General features: G+C 43.7%; 1 long non-coding RNA gene and 1 other non-coding gene across 2 annotated transcripts in view; one reads left to right on the forward strand and one right to left on the reverse strand.

Moving 5' to 3' along the window:
• LOC133072046 (uncharacterized) overlaps positions 1 to 17,198 on the reverse strand; it is a 199,096-nt gene that overhangs the window by 49,914 nt on the left and 131,984 nt on the right. Inside the window, exon 2 of the long non-coding RNA XR_009696613.1 lies at positions 15,087 to 17,189. This is a non-coding gene — a long non-coding RNA (uncharacterized LOC133072046). The remainder of the gene's footprint in view (positions 1 to 15,086; positions 17,190 to 17,198) is intronic.
• Positions 5,173 to 5,363, forward strand: LOC133073232 (U2 spliceosomal RNA). The gene has a single exon (XR_009696935.1). It is a non-coding gene; the product is annotated as a U2 spliceosomal RNA (small nuclear RNA).

Raw genomic sequence — 17,198 nt, forward strand, 5'->3', positions numbered from 1 at the left:
TAGCGCACAGGAGAAAAACGTGTTCCCAGTTTCCGTCTCCACAGCAGTGAAGTCCAACCTGCCGGGTCCTGCTGGAGGCGAGCCCTGAGAGAGAGGCCCGGGACGCGCGACCAGGGCACCGTCTGGGTGTTCCCAGCGGTTTCTTCTGTCTGTCCTCTGGTGTTTGTTTTTCTGCCCTCAGCCCTCTTCCTCAGCCTGGCTGAACCAGAGCCCCAGGAGGCTGGAGGCAGACTTCCTCTGTGCTCCCCTCCTGAGGCCACCCTAGGGCGCTGTCAGTGGGAGAGAGGCGTCGCCGTGATGGGGACGGTCTCTGCCACCTCCCGTCCTCCCCTCCCCTCCTCGGCTCCTGCCAAGCCCTGACAGCTCTGGAAGCCAAGCGCCTTCCTCTGACTCCCGCACAGGTCTCCCTGCTGCGTGCCGCTGCCAAGCCATGGGGCCAGTGCTAGGAATGTGTTTTTAATATTCATTGTTCACTCTGTCTGTTACCGATGTGTGCACTGCAATTATTGTAATTCTTTGCACATGTGTTGTTATGAAATGGGTTGCCTTTCAAGCTATGCCAGGTTAATTATTTTTTCCTTTCTGAAACCGAAATATATTATTTCTACCTATGTTTCAGTTAGTTTGCCATGCTTCTTTATTTTATTTCAAAGATCAGTCTGGGCGGCAAAGACAGAGTGGCGGTGTACAGAAACGAGGCCCGCCTGCTTTCCTCACGGTACACACAGCACTTGCGTTTGGTTTAGGCTTGCGTGGCTTTTTACCTCCCTCTCTTGTTTCCTTCTTTCCATGTGCACAACCCAGCCAACTTCCAGAGATACACACGTGCTGCTGGTGGAGAAGCCATCTGCACAGGGGGAGACATACGTGTAGTCTGCACAACACACATACACACACACACACACGTGCGTGCAAACAGTTTTTGGTTGGAAGATCTCTTGGATATTAGGATTCTTTTCTCCTCTTAGTGGTAGACAGGGAAAGGAGGTCTAGAAAAAATCATATTCTTTTTTTCCTTACTTTAATTAGGGCTTTTCTGATACAATGTGGAAACTTCAGCCACTGGGGTACAAAAAAGATTATATGCCATCATGAATTCAGACCATCTTATTTGGGGTTTTGATTTTTTTTTTTTTAATCAAAGGAAAACAGAAAATGTAAAATAAGATTTTTAAATCTGCTAATATTTTTTAAGTTTCTTATGACAAAACCTTAGTAAACTAAGAATAACCATTGTTCTGCCTTTGAGAACTTACTTTTGCAATTTACAGAAGTTAAATTAAAAATAAAACAACAGCATCACCTGAAACTATCACATCGTTAATCGACTATACCCCAATACTAAAAGCTTAAAAATAAAAATAAATATCACCAGCTTTCCCATATATATATATATATATATATGTATATATATATATATCTTTAGGGATTCTCACGATAAGCTCTGTTTTTTGCCAGACAGAGAAATCTGACCCGGTTACACCCCTGCCTGCTAAGCATTTTACCTTCATTGTTAACTATAGCCATTTGTCACCATGAAACATTATTATTTTAAGGTAGCAGGGAAGCAGGACTGCTTGCTGCATAATGGTGCTGTAACTCTTGTTGCCAAGAAGGAATCAAAGAAATGGACAGTGGCTGATGTGGGAAATCGCAGCAGAGAGAAAGAAACATGCAGAGACACAGGGGCAGAGAGAGGCAAGGGAGGAAAGGGGAGAAGGAGAAATAGACATAGGCAGAGGGAAAGACACTGAGAGACAAAAATCCTGGAGGGCAGTTGTCCCAGAAATGCTAGGATTTCCATGAAAAGCCTTAAGAAAGCATGACAGAGCTGTTGCTAGGGAGCTGAGAGGAGAGCAGACAGACACGCCATCCCCAAAGGTGTTTAATATAAACCTGCACGTCTTTGTTTGCATCCTCTCTTCAGTGAGGAGACAGGATAAAGAAGGGAAAGAAATACGGAGAAGCAGTCTTCCTACACAATTCTAACAGCACACTCTGTTGCAGGTATGCCTGAGGTCAAAGGGCACGTCTGACTCCCCAGATTCCAAGGCAAAGGCTGCATCCATCCAGCAACAGGGAATAACCCTTCTCCCGTGCATGATGGCTTTGAGATGTGCAACCCAGGCGTAACAGGTCCTGCCTTCCTGTCATTGAGGAACGTATCTTGACGGCCTGTGTGGGCAAGCAGGAAGTGTGGCTTAACTCTTGCTCCAGCTTGGGGTTAAGGAAAAGAATCTGGTGCTGGGAGAAACCAGCAGTGGCCTCACGAGATCCAGCTCCTAGTGAGAATCTAAGGAAGACGATGGGGGGTCAGTGCTACTCAGAATCGCCTGCCTGCCTATAGGGTCCTCCAGAGAGACAGAGCCAACAGAATGTGTATGTGTAGTGGTGGGGGGGTGGGGGGGTGTACACATATACTTATGTGACAAAGAGAAACACAGAGAAAGAGATTGCTTTTATTTTAAGGAATTGGCTAATGCAATTGTGAGGGCTGACAAGTCCAAAGTCTTCAGGGCAGGCTGTCAGGCTGGAAATTCTGGCAGGGGTCAATGCTACAGTCTTGAGTTAAAATGCAATCAGTTCAGTTCAGTTCAGTCACTCAGTTGTGTCCAACTCTTTGCGATCCCATGGACTGCAGCACGCCAGGCCACTCTGTCCATCAACAACCCCCAGAGTTTACTCAAACTCATGTCCATCTAGTCGGTGACTCCATCCAAACATCTCATCCTCTGTGGTCCCCTTCTCCTCCCGCCTGCAATCTTTGCCAGCATCAGGGTCTTTTCAAATGAGTCAGCTTTTCGCATCAGGTGGCTAGAGTACTGAAGTTTCAGCTTCAACATCAGTCCTTCCAGTGAAAAACTTTTCCTCCAAGGAGCAAGTGTCTTTTAATTTCATAGGTGCAGTCACCATCTGCAGTGATTTTGGAGCCCAAAAAAATAAAGTCTGACACTGTTTCCCCATCTATTTGCCATGAAGTGATGGAAACGAATGCCATGATCTTAGTTTTCTGAATGTTGAGCTTTAAGTCAACTTTTTCACTCTCCTCGTTCACTTTCATCAAGATGCTCTTTAGTTCTTCTTCACTTTCTGCTATAAGGGTGGTGTCATCTGCATATCTGAGGTTATTGATATTTCTCCCAGCAATCTTGAGTCCAGCTTGTGCTTCATCTAGCCCAGTATTTCTCATAATGTACTTTGCATATAAATTAAATAAGCAGGGTGACAATATACAGCCTTGACGTACTCCTTTTCCTATTTGGAACCAGTCTGTTGTCCTATGTCCAGTTCTTTTTTTTTTTTTTTCCATGTCCAGTTCTAACTGTTACTTCCTGACCTGCATACAGATTTCTCAAGAGGTAGGTCAGGTGGTCTGGTATTCCCATCTCTTGAAGAATTTTCCACAGTTTATTGTGATCCACACAGTCAAAGGCTTTGGCTTAGTCAATAAAGCAGAAATAGATGTTTTTCTGGAACTCTCTTGCTTTTTCAAGGATCCAACAGATGTTGGCAATTTGATCTCTGGTTCCTCTGCCTTTTCTAAAACCAGCTTGAACATCTGGAAGTTCATGGTTCACATACTGTTGAAACCTGGCTTGGAGAATTTTGAGCATTACTTTACTAACGTGTGAGATGAGTGCAATTATGCAGTAGTTTGAACATTCTTTGGCATTGGCTTTCTTTGAGATTGGGATGAAAACTGACCTTTTCCAGTCCTGTGGCCACTGATGAGTTTTCCAAATTTGTTGGCATATTGAGTGCAGCACATTCACAGCATTATCTTTTAGGATTTGAAATAAGTCAACTAGAATTCCATCACCTCCACTAGCTTTGTTCATAGTCATGCTTCCTAAGGTCCACTTGACTTTGCATTCCAGGATGTCTGGCTCTAGGTGAGTGATCACACCATTGTGATTATCTGGGTCGTGAAGATCTTTTTTGTACAGTTCTTCTATGTATTCTTGCCACCTCTTCTTAGTATCCTTTGCTTCTGTTAGGTCCATAACATTTCTGTCCTTTATTGAGTCCATCTTTGCATGAAATGTTCCCTTGGTATCTCTGATTTTCTTGAAGAGATCTCTAGCCTGTCCCATTCTATTGTTTTCCTCTATTTCTTTTTCTTGGGGATGGTCTTGATCCTTGTCTCCTGTACAATGTCACAAACCTCCGTCAAAGGCAATCAGGAGGCAGAATGATTCCTCTTCTGGTGACCTCAGCCTTTTATCCTAAGGCCTTCAACTGACAGGATGAGGTTCACCAACATTATGGAGGGTGATCTAATTTACTCAAGGTCTACTGACTTAAATATTGTGTGCTGAGTGCTAAGTCACTTCAGTCATGTCTGACTCTTTGCGACCCTTTGGACTATAGCCCACCAGGCTCCTCTGTCCATGGGATTCTCCAGGCAAGAATACTGGAGTGGGTTGTCATTCCCTCCTCCAAGGGATCGTCCCAATAACCACCTCTGAAAAAAAATCCCTCCACAGCAACATGTGAACTGGGGCCCACAGCCTTGTTAGATTGATGCAAAAAATTAACAGTCACACAGCTCTATAAGACAATTGGGATAAATGCAGCCCTCCAGTCACTGAACCAGTGGATCAAAGGTTCAGAGGTCTGAAGTAGGCAGATCTCCACATTGGAACAAGTGTGAGAAGCTGGGACCTTTATCTAGTACAGCCATTGCTTTGTACTATCCCAAGAAAATTCCTTCCAAAATTGGGTCTTTGACAGGAGGCTCCTCGAAGGAATTTGTCCCTGTCGTGAACTCACGCCATCTCTCTCATCCAGACCCTCAATAGGCCACACACTCCCTTATCAAGTTCCCCAGCTGGTTGCCCAATCCATCACCACTGGAAACTTCTCCCCCATCCCCACATACACCCCTTGGCCCATCTTTTGTCTTCCCTCTATATTAGCACCCGGCAACCTGGCCTGACATTCACTGAGCTCTCTTCTGCCCACTGTGGGCTCCAGAAGGGCTGAAGGAGTCAACTCCACTACTCTGAGGAAAAGCACATACAGGTGTCCCAATTCTTGCTCGGTCTCTCCCAAAGTGAAAACTTCAGCTGTTTACCAAACACGTAGGGTTGTCAGATTTAGAGGGAACAAGGGTCAATGACATTTGAATTTTAGATAACCAGCAGATAATTTTTTAATAAATGCATCCCCATCGCTTCTCGGCCTTTTGGCTAAGATCAAGTGTGGTATCTGTTCTTATCAGTTTAATATCTGATACGTCCTCTATCCGAGGACAATATATTAAATGGATTTTTGGAGCTGGGAGTTGGAATAGGAGCTTGCTCCGTCCACTCCACGCATCGACCTGGTATTGCAGTACTTCCAGGAATGGTGCAAAGAAAAAAAATAAATAAATAAATGCATCCCCTATTTGACATATATTTGACATCCCCTTTGACATATATTACAAAATTCATTGTTGATCTGAAATTGATACCTAATTAAATTTGAATTTTAGATCAGGAACAAATAATTTTTAGTACAAATAGGTCCTGTGTAATATTTGGAAGATACCTATACAAAAAAAAATATTCTTTGTTGATCTGAAATTCAAATTTAACCAGGCAATGTATATTTTATCTGGCAGTCCTGTAAGATGACCTAAAATATAAGGATACTCCTCCAACTCATGGAGTGGTTTTCTTCCCTCAGAGACAACATAAGTTGATTTCCTGTCTGGGAACAGATATTATTCCACAGGTGAGGCTCTGAGTCTCACTCCCTCTGTAACAATAGCTTCTGACCACCTCACCTCCCAACACCAGCTTCCCCAGAGTGATGGAGCCACTCCAGCTTTTTCCATCCTCCTAATCAGAGTAGGGTGGAAGAAAGGAAAACATGCCCTGTTCAGGAGGATGTATTTTCAGAGAAAGAATCACTGACATCCCTACTCATCTGGTTCAATACTGTAGTGTGCGCATGCTAAGTCATTTCAGTCGTGTCCGACTCTTTGCAACCCTGTGGACTGTAGCCCACCAGGCTCCTCTCTCCCTGCGATCCTCCAGGCAAGAATACTGGAGTGGGTTGCCATGCCCTCCTCCAGGGGATCTTCCCTGACCCAGGGATTGAACCTGTGTCTCTAATATCTCCTGCATTGGCAGGTGGGTTCATTACTGTGAGCACCACCAAGGAAGCCCCCCAAGACCTGAGAGTCATCCTCAACTCTGTCTTTCCCTTGGTTCATCTTTCTAGAGCTTCACTCACAATATTTTTTTTTTTCATATGTGTGTCCTCTCCCTTTCATCACAGATATGCTCCTAATCCACATTCATTATTTTTCACTTAGGTGACAACATGAACTTCTGAATTTCTTTTCCTACCAGTAGCATCCTTCTTCTGCAGCTCATCAACTACACTCTCTGTCCTGAAGCTCAGTGCCACCATCAACACCCAGAGACTCCCAAGGCTCAGAAACATTCTGTTTCCAGAGTGTCTGCCAAATGAAGTCATGTATTTTGGCTTGCATCAAGTTCAAACAGCAAGGCCATACATCAAGTCCCTCAAGCAACCAGGGGTCACGTACTTCTTCTGGAAAAAGCCAGATGGCCACTTTCGCTGGCTTTAAGGGCTGTACAGTCTCTGTCCCAGTTACTAAACTCTGCTGTTGTTGTGTGAAAGCAGCCATAGATAACACATCAATAAGTGACCCTGGCTGAGTTCCAATACAGCTGTATTCATTAAAACAGGAGGAGAGGACAGAGTTGGCCCACAGGCTTCAGTTTGGTGACTCGGTCTCCAGCTGCCAAATCGAAGCTGTTCTCCAAGTCGCCGCTCAAGGGTCACACTCTCTTAAAGCTCTCCCCGATCCACCCAGTTTGAAGTGACTCTTTCACTCCGTGCATACAACACTTAACGTCTCTTCTATGGCCAGACCCACGCCCTGCCGTGTTTAGAGTCCACGCCTCAGCTCTCTGTTGACTTGCCTGGCATCCCAAAGGCTGTGTCCTTTGCACAGAGTAGATGTTCGGTAAGAAAGCATTGGTGCGGGGCTTCCCTGGCGGCTCAGTGGTAAAGAATCCATCTACCGATGCAGGAGACATGGCTTCAATCCCTGGTCTGGGAAGATCCCACATGCCGTGGAGCAGCTAAGTCTGTGCACCACAACTGCCAAGCCGGTGCTCTAAAGCCTGGCATTGCCACATGAGAAGCCGCTGCAATGAGAAGACCACACACCGCAACTGAAGAGGAGCCTCCACCCGCCGCTTCCAGAGCAAGCCCATGCAGCAATGCGTGCTGAGAGGACCCAGCACAGCCAAAAATAAAGAATTTTTTTTTTTAAGTTGGTGGGAAGAATCATCAAAAGTCACTGGAGTGAGTCTAGAGAAATCACAGAACCTTGACCAACCACAGCTTCCTCCTTCTCCTCCACAAAAAGTGTGAGTTCCCTTGAAGACCATGGAACAACACCAAATGCCTTCTGGAGAAACTTAGCTTCTAGGCCAGTCAGCAATCATTTAAAACACACAGAATCCTGCCCATCAAAAATAAACTAGCTAAGCATTCAATTCCCCAACCAGGAAGGCTGGTATTGCAAATGGATTTGGGCTGAAACCGTTTTCCTTCCTGAAACACACCCAAGCCTTAAAAGAAATAGTTTCCGCTGATCTGAACTTGCCAACACGACCCTCCAAAATCCATCCTTGGAGAGAACCCTGTTACCTGCTTCAGCTCAAAATCCACATAACTCCAAACCGCCAGAGGCTTGCAAAGCAGGGTGAGAAACCACCAGGCCCTGTGTACCTCAGAGAGAGGGTTTCAGAGCAGGGAAGAATGAATGGAGGAAAAAAGCAATAATGTGAATATTTCTCCAGCCAAATTACTGGGAAAGTTAAAGGTTATTTTAAAGTTAGCTATCACTGAAAATTGCAGGGCTTCCCCGGTGGCTCAGCTGGTAAAGAACTCGCCCACCAATGCAGGAGACACAAGAGACAAGGGTTTGATCTATGGGTCAGGAAGATCCGCTTGAGAAGGAAAAGGCAACCTGCTCCAGCATTCTTGACTGGAAAACTCCATGGACAGAGAAGCCTGACAGGCTACAGTCCATGGGGTCGCAAAGAGTTAGACATGACTTAGCATGCAGGTACTCATCACTGAAAATTGCAACCAAATTTATTTCTCTGGTTTTTTAGTATTTTTGTCATTTTTTGGACTTAGGGTGGTTTATTACTGGTACTACATACTTGGGCTTCCCTGATAGCTCAGTTGGTAAAGAATCCACCTGCAATGCAGGAGACACTGGTTCAACTCCTGGGTTGGGAAGATCTGCTGGAGAAGGGATAGGCTACCCACTCTAGTATTCTTGGGCTTCTCTTGTGGCTCAGTTGGTAAAGAATCCGCCTGCAATGCTGGAGACCTGGGTTCAATCTCTGGGCTGGGAAGATCCCCTGGAGAAGGGAAAGGCTACCCATTTCAGTATTCTGCCCTGGAGAATCCCATGGACTGTACAGTCCATGGGGTCGCAAAGAGTTGGACACAACTGAGCAACTTGGACTTCACTTCACATACTTGATTTGGCCTATCTAATCACTTTAGGTGCTTGTCATGTCTTCTTAATTAATCTGTATGTTTCTGAAGAAAAGGGTAACATTTTCTGTTCTTGCACAACTCCTCTATCATTATATTACCAGGACCACAGAAAATGCTCAGTAAGCACACAATAAACAAATTGGAACGTGAAGTCAAGTGGGCCTTAGGAAGATCACTATGAACAAAGCTAGTGGAGGTGATGGAATTCCAATTGACCTATTTCAAATCCTGAAAGATGATGCTGTGAAAGTGCTGCACTCAATATGCCAGCAAATTTGGAAAACATAGCAGTGGCCACAGGACTGGAAAAGGTCCATTTTCATTCCAATCCCAAAGAAAGGCAATGCCAAAGAATGCTCAAACTACCACACAATTGCACTCATCTCACATGCTAGTAAAGTAATGCTCAAAATTCTGCAAGCCAGGTTTCAACAGTACATGAGCCATGAATTTCCAGATGTTCAAGCTGGTTTTAGAAAAGGCAGAGGAACCAGAGATCAAATTGCCAACATCTGTTGGACCCTCAAAAAAGCAAGAGAGTTCCAGAACAACATCTATTTCTGCTTTATTGACTAAGCCAAAGCCTTTGACTGTGTGGATCACAATAAACTGTGGAAAATTCTTCAAGAGATGGGAATACCAGATCACCTGACCTGCCTCTTGAGAAATCTGTATGCAGGTCAAGAAGCAACAATTAGAACTGGATATGGAACAACACACTGGTTCCAAATAGGGAAAGGAGTATGTCAAGGCTATATATTGTCACCCTGCTTATTTAACTTATATGCAGAGTACATCATGAGAAACGCTGGGCTGGATGAAGCACAAGCTGGAATCAAGATTGCTGGGAGAAATATCAATAACCTCAGATATGCACCACCCTTGTGGCAGAAAGTGAAGAAGAACTAAAGAGCATCTTGATGAAAGTGAAAGAGGAGAGTGAAAAAGTTGGTTTAAAACTCAACATTCAGAAAACTAAGATCATGACATCCGGTCCCATCACTTCATGGCATATAGATGGGGAAACAGTGAGAGACTTTATATTTTTGGGCTCCAAAATCACTGCAGATGTTGATTGGAGTCATGAGATTAAAAGATGCTTACTTCTTGGAAGGAAAGTTATGACCAACCTAGATAGCATATTAAAAAGCAGAGACTACTTTGCCAACAAAGGTCCATCTAGTCAAGGCTATGGTTTTTCCAGTAGTCATTTACAGATGTGAGAGTTGGACTATAAAGAAAGCTGAGCACCAAAGAATTGATGCTTTTGAGCTGTTGGAGAAGACTCTTGAGAGTCCCTTGGACTGTAAGGAGATCTAACCAGTCCATCCTAAAGGAGATCGGTCCTGGGTGTTCATTGGAAGGACTGATGTTGAAGCTGAAACTCCAATGCTTTGGCCACCTGATGCAAAGAACTGACTCATTGGAAAAGACCCTGATGCTGGGAAAGAGTTAAGGTGGGAGGAGAAGGGGATGACAGAGGATGAGATGGTTGGATGGCATCACCGACTTGATGGACATGAGTTTGAGAAAACTCTGGGAGTTGGTGATGGACAGGGAGGCCTCGCATGCTGCAGTCCATGGGATTGCAAAGAATCGAACACAACTGAGCAACTGAACTGAACTGAACTGAAACAAACTGACTCAATGGACACAAATTTGAGCAAACTCCAAGAGATAGTGGAGGACAGAGGAACCTGGTGTGCTGCAGTCCATGGAGTCGCAAAGAGTTGGACATAGCAACTCAACAACAACAACAAAACATGAATATATGGGGTATATTAACCTTGTAAAGTTCTTGGTGGCTTAAGTAACTTAAGGTCATTTTTATAAATTCCTTCCTTCTCTTAAAATCCTGATCCTGTCACTTTTTCACCACCAATTAGCACTATTTCAAGACCTTTAAATTTTTCCTAACAATAAGAAAGAAAAACCAAAATTTTGGTTGCAGGTCTGTTTTACTAGATTTAGAATTTCTTAGGTGGCAGGACACAAGCCCCTGACACTGGGACAGATGAAAGGCAGAACTTTTTGTTATCTGCCAAAGTTGAAAAGCCTGCCAGGCAGAGAGTGCTGAGAGTCACACCTGGGGGTGGGGTGGTGGTGGGGTGGGTGGAGCAGCTGATAAATGACCAGCAGGGTGAGGGGTTAACTAGGTTTCGCAGGCTCCCTGTGAACTGGCTGCTTTGCATAATTTCACAGGTTCCGGGATTGAGGGGCTGTTTTTAGTTGTCTGGTACCTGGCCCTGGGGCAATTAGGGCTGCCTCACAGACACCAGGAGTGTATGAGTTCCACAGGGAAGTCACTGGGGATGTGGACTCAATCAGCTGCTCAAAAAGAGGAATGACCAGCCTCCAGCCAGAGCCTCAGAACTGGATCAAGACAGTCTTTTAAAAAAGAAAACGATATTACACGCTACAACAAAAGTCCTGACAACACGCGCATCCGTGTCTCCTGAAAGCAGGAGCCTGCCTGTGCGATTCTCCCTGTCACTGCACCCCAATGCCCAGCGTGTCAAAGGCACACACATTTTCTCAAGGAAACTGAATGAATCCGGATTTTCCCTCCTACAAGAGGGCAGAAAGGTACCCCACTGAGACTGCTGGCCTGGATTCTACACTTTCAGTAGGTATTGAGACTTGCACTGCAGGGGGAAAAAAAAAAGGTAGTAAATCTATATTCGGGGGAGGGGGAGGATGTGAATAAGGTCAATACCAGTCTGTCAAAAGAGGACATCCGTAACTTGAAATGTTTTCATTTTATCAAAATGACAGACATAAATCAAACAGATCACTGTTTATTGTACTGATCATGTCTGAGAGCCAGGTGACGTCTGGGGATAAGAGAAATGGGAATGAGAGAAACAGAAATTGACTACATTTCAAACTGAGCTAGATTTCAATGGTTCTACTGTGGGATAGAAGATAAGAAAGCTTCGAAAACCAAGAAGAAAAGAAAGGTAAGAAATGACCCTGGATAACAGAAGCTCATGAGCTCTGGAAAGAGAATTGGTTTCATAAGATCACCAAACATGAAGGGCACTTGGAAGGGTTGTTGTCGTCTATCGGCAGAGAAGAATGGAAAGAAAATACATCTAGACTTAGCTTGTGTGCTCAGTCACGTCCGATTTCGTGACTCCATGGACTATAGCCCACCAGGCTTCTCTGGCATGGGGATTCTCAAGGCAAAAATACTAGAGTGAATTGCCATGCCCCCCTTCAGGGGATCTCCCCAAGCCCGGGATCTAACCCAGGTCTTCTGGATTGCAGGTGGATTTTTTACTATCTGAGCCACCAGAGAAGCCCAGATTTAGCTTAGATAAAATAAATAGGAAATGATGCCTTGGGACTGTAGTTAGTCATTAGCCCAATGAATGTAAGAAAACAGACTTAAAGAAATGATATTACACCACTACAGTGTTTCTACAGGAAGTAACATAGGATGAGGCCTTCATGATCAATTCTAGAAAGCTTTAGAAAGCTCCAAGAATGGTTTCTTCATTGCAAGACCAATCAAACTCTTTATAACATTAATGTATCTTGGGAACTTCCAAAAACAAAGTGAGGTGGGTCTTGGCTACAGAACTTTCTTTGCATGGAGCATTCATATGACTCCTGTTCCATAGAACATTCTGTGATAAAGCCTGAGCGTTGGACCAAAAAGCTGAGCACCGAAGAATTGATGCTTTTGAACTGTGGTGTTGGAGAAGACTCTTGAGAGTCCCTTGGACTGCAAGGAGATCCACCCATCCATCCTAAAGGAAATCATTCCTTAATATTCATTGGAAAGACTGATGCTGAAGCTGAAACTCCGATGTTTTGGCCACCTGATACGAAGAACTGACTCATTTGAAAAGACCCTGATGCTGGGAAAGATAGAAGGCAGGAGAAGGGGACGACAGAGGATGAGATAGTTGGATGGCATCACCGACTGGATGGACATGAGTTTGAGCAAGCTCCGGGAGTTGGTGATGGACAGGGAAGCCTGGCATACTGCAGTCCATGAGGTCACAAAGAGTCAGACCGGACTGAGTGACTAAACTGAACTGAACGTGATTTTTGTTTTCTTCCAGTGTTATTTGCATAGCAACAGAAGTTACTTTACCCTGTCACAATTTAAGCAACAACATTCCAGAACACACAGTGCCACCTTATCTCTTAGGGACTAACTAGAAAATTTTCCTCTTGTCTAAACTAAGTGTCCATGTCCTTTGAGAAAACACGTCTCGTCCCTCCATGACAATCTGGGGAGAGATTAAACATGTACAATAACGTCCACTCTCCTTAGTGCTGAAGATAAAAATTAAAATAAAAATTAAAAAGATCTGAAGTGGGATGTAGTGAATGCTAAGAGAACTTCAGACTGATCCTAATGTTAACCATTGTTCCATTATGTTCCTGTTCATCTACATATTTAAAAACCTAGAAAAAAATCAATTTAAATCTGGACCCGAAGCAGCAAGCTAAGAGTAACACTAGCAACTAGAATTTCCATTTCTGCAAAGTCTGCAAAATCTGGCAGTGACTTCTATTGAACAAGCATCTGATTAGGACATCAAAAATATCAAATATCAACACTTCACTGCATAGCCTGACATGTCAAACAGAGGCAAAAGCTGTAGTAGGCATTCTAAGAACAATAGAATGTGATGGACAGGTTTTCGCCCAGTGATTCTGAAAAAACTGGTTTCTCTTTCTCTTTTTCACTGTAAACCTCTTTGCAAGAGCTTGCGATTCTGGTGCTCTAATGGGGCAGTTGTTAATTAACATTTTGCATGCTGTAAGGTCATTTTATGATGACTTTCAAGAAACTACCGGCATTACTTTTTGTTTTTTTATTTAGATTTCCATTCAATATCTATATGTTTATATGAGTCATAAACACACAGCCATGGAAGCTCTGCTGAGATCACTACTGTTACAGGGAACATAGACCCAAGGAAGTCGATGGCCTTCAATAACACCTCCAACAATGGCTCCTTTATTGAATGTTGACCACAGAGCATGTGCTAGGTCTTCTGTCCCCTGGCTTGCTCAGCTCTATCCTAATAACTAAGCGACCAAGACAGCCTAGTCAATCAAGCAGCTTTTACACTGCTTTCAATGGCAAAAGAATTAGACTGATGGTCACACAGTCACAGGCATCAAGCTGGCATCCTGGGCTCATGTATTGGCATAATCTAAGTGAACTCAAACCTAGGAAACCACACCTGTAGAAAACTCAGACACACTAGAATACCAGGTAGCAAAATTATAAACAGCATTCCCAAAGGAGCAAAGAAACTGAAGCTTCTTTGCTTTCCTATAAGTGGAGCAATCACAGTTTACACCTGTTGTTCCAGTGTACCAACTGCCCTAACATTTCCTTCAGATTTTTAATTTTTTAATAAGGAAGTATTAATAGCTGCATTGGTAGATTTCTACTTTGTATTGCTGCTTCTGACATGGTCTTGGCTAGCACTGTGGGAGATGTATGCAGAATAAACAGATATTTTACTTTAACACATGATCAACTCTAAAAGATGTCCAGCAATAAGCCATCTCTCTTTCCTCTTTTTTTCCAGACCCAGTATAACAAGTTCCTCCCTTCTGAAAACTGCACACTCGGCACCTGCTGGTAAACACAGTGCCCTCAGGCAAGAGAGAGCTCAAGAAGCTAATTTCTTGCAGTTCAAGAGGTGATTGAGAAGCCTGGGCTCAATAACCCCACCTCTACTAGCCATCCTTGGGCCAGTCCATTGTGGTCTGGCCACACCCACACCTTTCCAAATGCGGGTAGCCACTGAGCCATCAGTTGGTGGGATCTGTAGGAATGTGAGACTTTATTGGCAGGGTGAGAAACATTAACGGAAACTAGAGCATTCGCCGTCTGATCATAGAGCTTAGAGAGAGCAGGCTGAAGACTGTCATTACGCAATATTGTGATTCACTATGTGATGTATCCAGGGTTCCTGGTGACTCAGATGGTACAGAATCTGCCTGCAATGCAGGAGACCTGGGTTCAATGCCTGGATTGGGAAGATAACCTGGAGAAAGGAATGGCAACCCACTCCAGTCTTCTTGCCTAGAGAATTCCATGGACAGAGGAGCCTGGCGGGCAACAGTCCACGAATTGAACATGACTGAGTAACTACCACTTCCACGTCCATAAAATGTACATACATATAGCAGTAGCTATTTTTATTTAGTAATGCTGTTTTATTTTTGCAATGAACTTTTTCAGCAGCAAAGAACTCAAAAAAGCCAAAAGCATATGTTTAGCAAAAAGTTAAGCTCTGAATTCGATTTCACAAGAAAGCTGACGATGAGTATGAAAGTTATAAGGAATATTTAACAACACAGTTTACCATCTATTATGACGGTTAAGTGATACCACTGACCACATGAAAACCAGAACACAACTCTTTGGAAGAAGCACAAGCATCTCTTCCCAAAGTTAGAAGTTACTTTAAGACTATCTCCAAAAATGGCTGTTGAACATACGTGCTTACAAAAAGACTGTTTACAGATCGCTCAGTGAAGCATGACTTTTCACTTACCTCCAATGATTGTTCTTCTTCATTAACTTCACTCACTTTGGATTCCAAGTTTCCTTCTGGATACATGAAAAGTGAAGTGATAACTCCATTATCAGAAGAACTGCACAAACAGTTGAACGAGGCCAGTTTTACTCCGGTGTCCTCAGTTCAGTTCAGTTCAGCCACTCAGTCATGTCCAACCCACGGACTGCAGCACACCAGGCCTCCCTGTCCATCACCGACTCCTGGAGTTTACCCAAACCACGTCCATTGAGTCAGTGAGGCCATCCAATTATCTCGTCCTCTGTCATCCCCTTCTCTTCCTGCCTTCTATCTTTCCCAGCATCAGGGTCTTTTCTAATCAGTCAGCTCTTTGTATCAGGAGCCCAAAATACTGGAGCTTCAGCTTCAGCATCAGTCCTTCCAATGAATATTCAGGACTGATCTCCTTCAGGATGGACTGGTTGGATCTCCTTACAGTCCAAGGAACTCTCAAGAGTCTTCTCTAACACCATAGTTCAAAAGCATCAATTCTTTGGTGCTCAGCTTTCTTTATAGTCCAACTCTCACATCCATACATCACTACTGGAAAAACCATAGCTTTGACTAGATGGACCTTTGTTGGCAAAGTAATGTGTCTGATTTTTTTTAATTAATTTATTTTTTATTGAAGGATAATTGCTTTACAGAATTTTGCTGTTTTCTGTTAAACCTCAACATGAATCTGCCTCTGCTTTTTAATATGCTGTCTAGGTTGGTCATAACTTTTCTTCCAAGGAGAAAGTGTCTTTTAATCTCATGACTGCAGTCACCATCTGCAGTGATTTTGGAGCCCCCAAATATAAAGTCTCTCACTGTTTCCACTGCTTCCCCCGTCTATTTGCCATAAAGTGATGAGACCAGATGCCATGGTCTTAGTTTTCTGAATGTTGAGTTTTAAGCCAACTTTTTCACTCTCCTCTTTCACTTTCATCAAGAGGCTCTTTAGTTCTTCTTCACTTTCTGCCACAAGGGTGGTGTCATCTGCATATCTGAGGTTATTGATATTTCTCCCGGGAATCTTGATTCCAGCTTGTGCTTCCTCCAGCCCATGTATGATGTACTTTGCATATAAGTTAAATAAGCAGGGTGACAATATACAGCCTTGATGTACTCCTTTCCCTATTTGGAACCAGTCTGTTGTCCCATGTCCAGTTCTAACTGTTGCTTCCTGACCTGCAAACAGATTTCTCAAGAGGCAGGTCAGGTGATCTGGTATTCCCATCTCTTGAAGAAATTTCTACAGTTTACTGTGATCCACACAGTCAGAGGCTTTCAGTTCAGTTCAGTCCCTCAGTCATGTCTGAGTTTACAACCCCATGGACTGGGGCCAGGCCTCCCTGTCCATCATCAACTCCTGGAGTTTACTCAAATTCATGTCCATTGAGTCGGTGATGCCATCCAACCATCTCATCCTCTGTTGTCCCCTTCTCCTCCTACCTTCAATCTTTCCCAGCATCAGGGTCAGGTCAAAGGCTTTGGCATAGTCAGTAAAGCAGAAGTAGATGTTTTTCTGGAACTCTCTTATTTTTTCGATGATCCAGCTGATGTTGGCAATTTGATCTCTGGTTCCTCTGTCTTTTCTAAAACCAGCTTGAACATCTGGAAGTTCACAGTCCATGTACTGTTGAAGCCTAGGTTGGAGAATTTTGAGCATTACTTTACTAGCATGTGAGATGACTGCAATAGTGCAGTAGTTTGAGCATTCTTTGGGATTGCCTTTCTTTGGGATTGGAATGAAAACTGACCTTTTCCCATCCTGTGGCCACTGCTGAGTTTTCCAAATTTGCTGGCATATTGAGTGCAGCACTTTCACAGCATCATCTTTTAGGATTTGAAATAGGTCAACTGGAATTCCACCTCCACTAGCTTTGTTCGTAGTGATGCTTCCTAAGGCCCACTTGACTTTGCATTCCAGATGTCTGGCTCTAGGTGAGTGATCACACCATTGTGATTATCTGGGTCTTGAAGATCTTTTTTGTCTAATTCTTCTATGTATTCTTGCCAGAGAAAATCAGTCAATACAAATGATGGTTTTTCTTCATTCAACTCATGAAATCAAAATACATCTTTTGAATATTCATTCTGTCAGTG

The sequence above is a fragment of the Dama dama genome, chromosome 18 (genome assembly GCF_033118175.1).
Source record: "Dama dama isolate Ldn47 chromosome 18, ASM3311817v1, whole genome shotgun sequence".
Classification (NCBI taxonomy): Eukaryota; Metazoa; Chordata; class Mammalia; order Artiodactyla; family Cervidae; genus Dama; species Dama dama.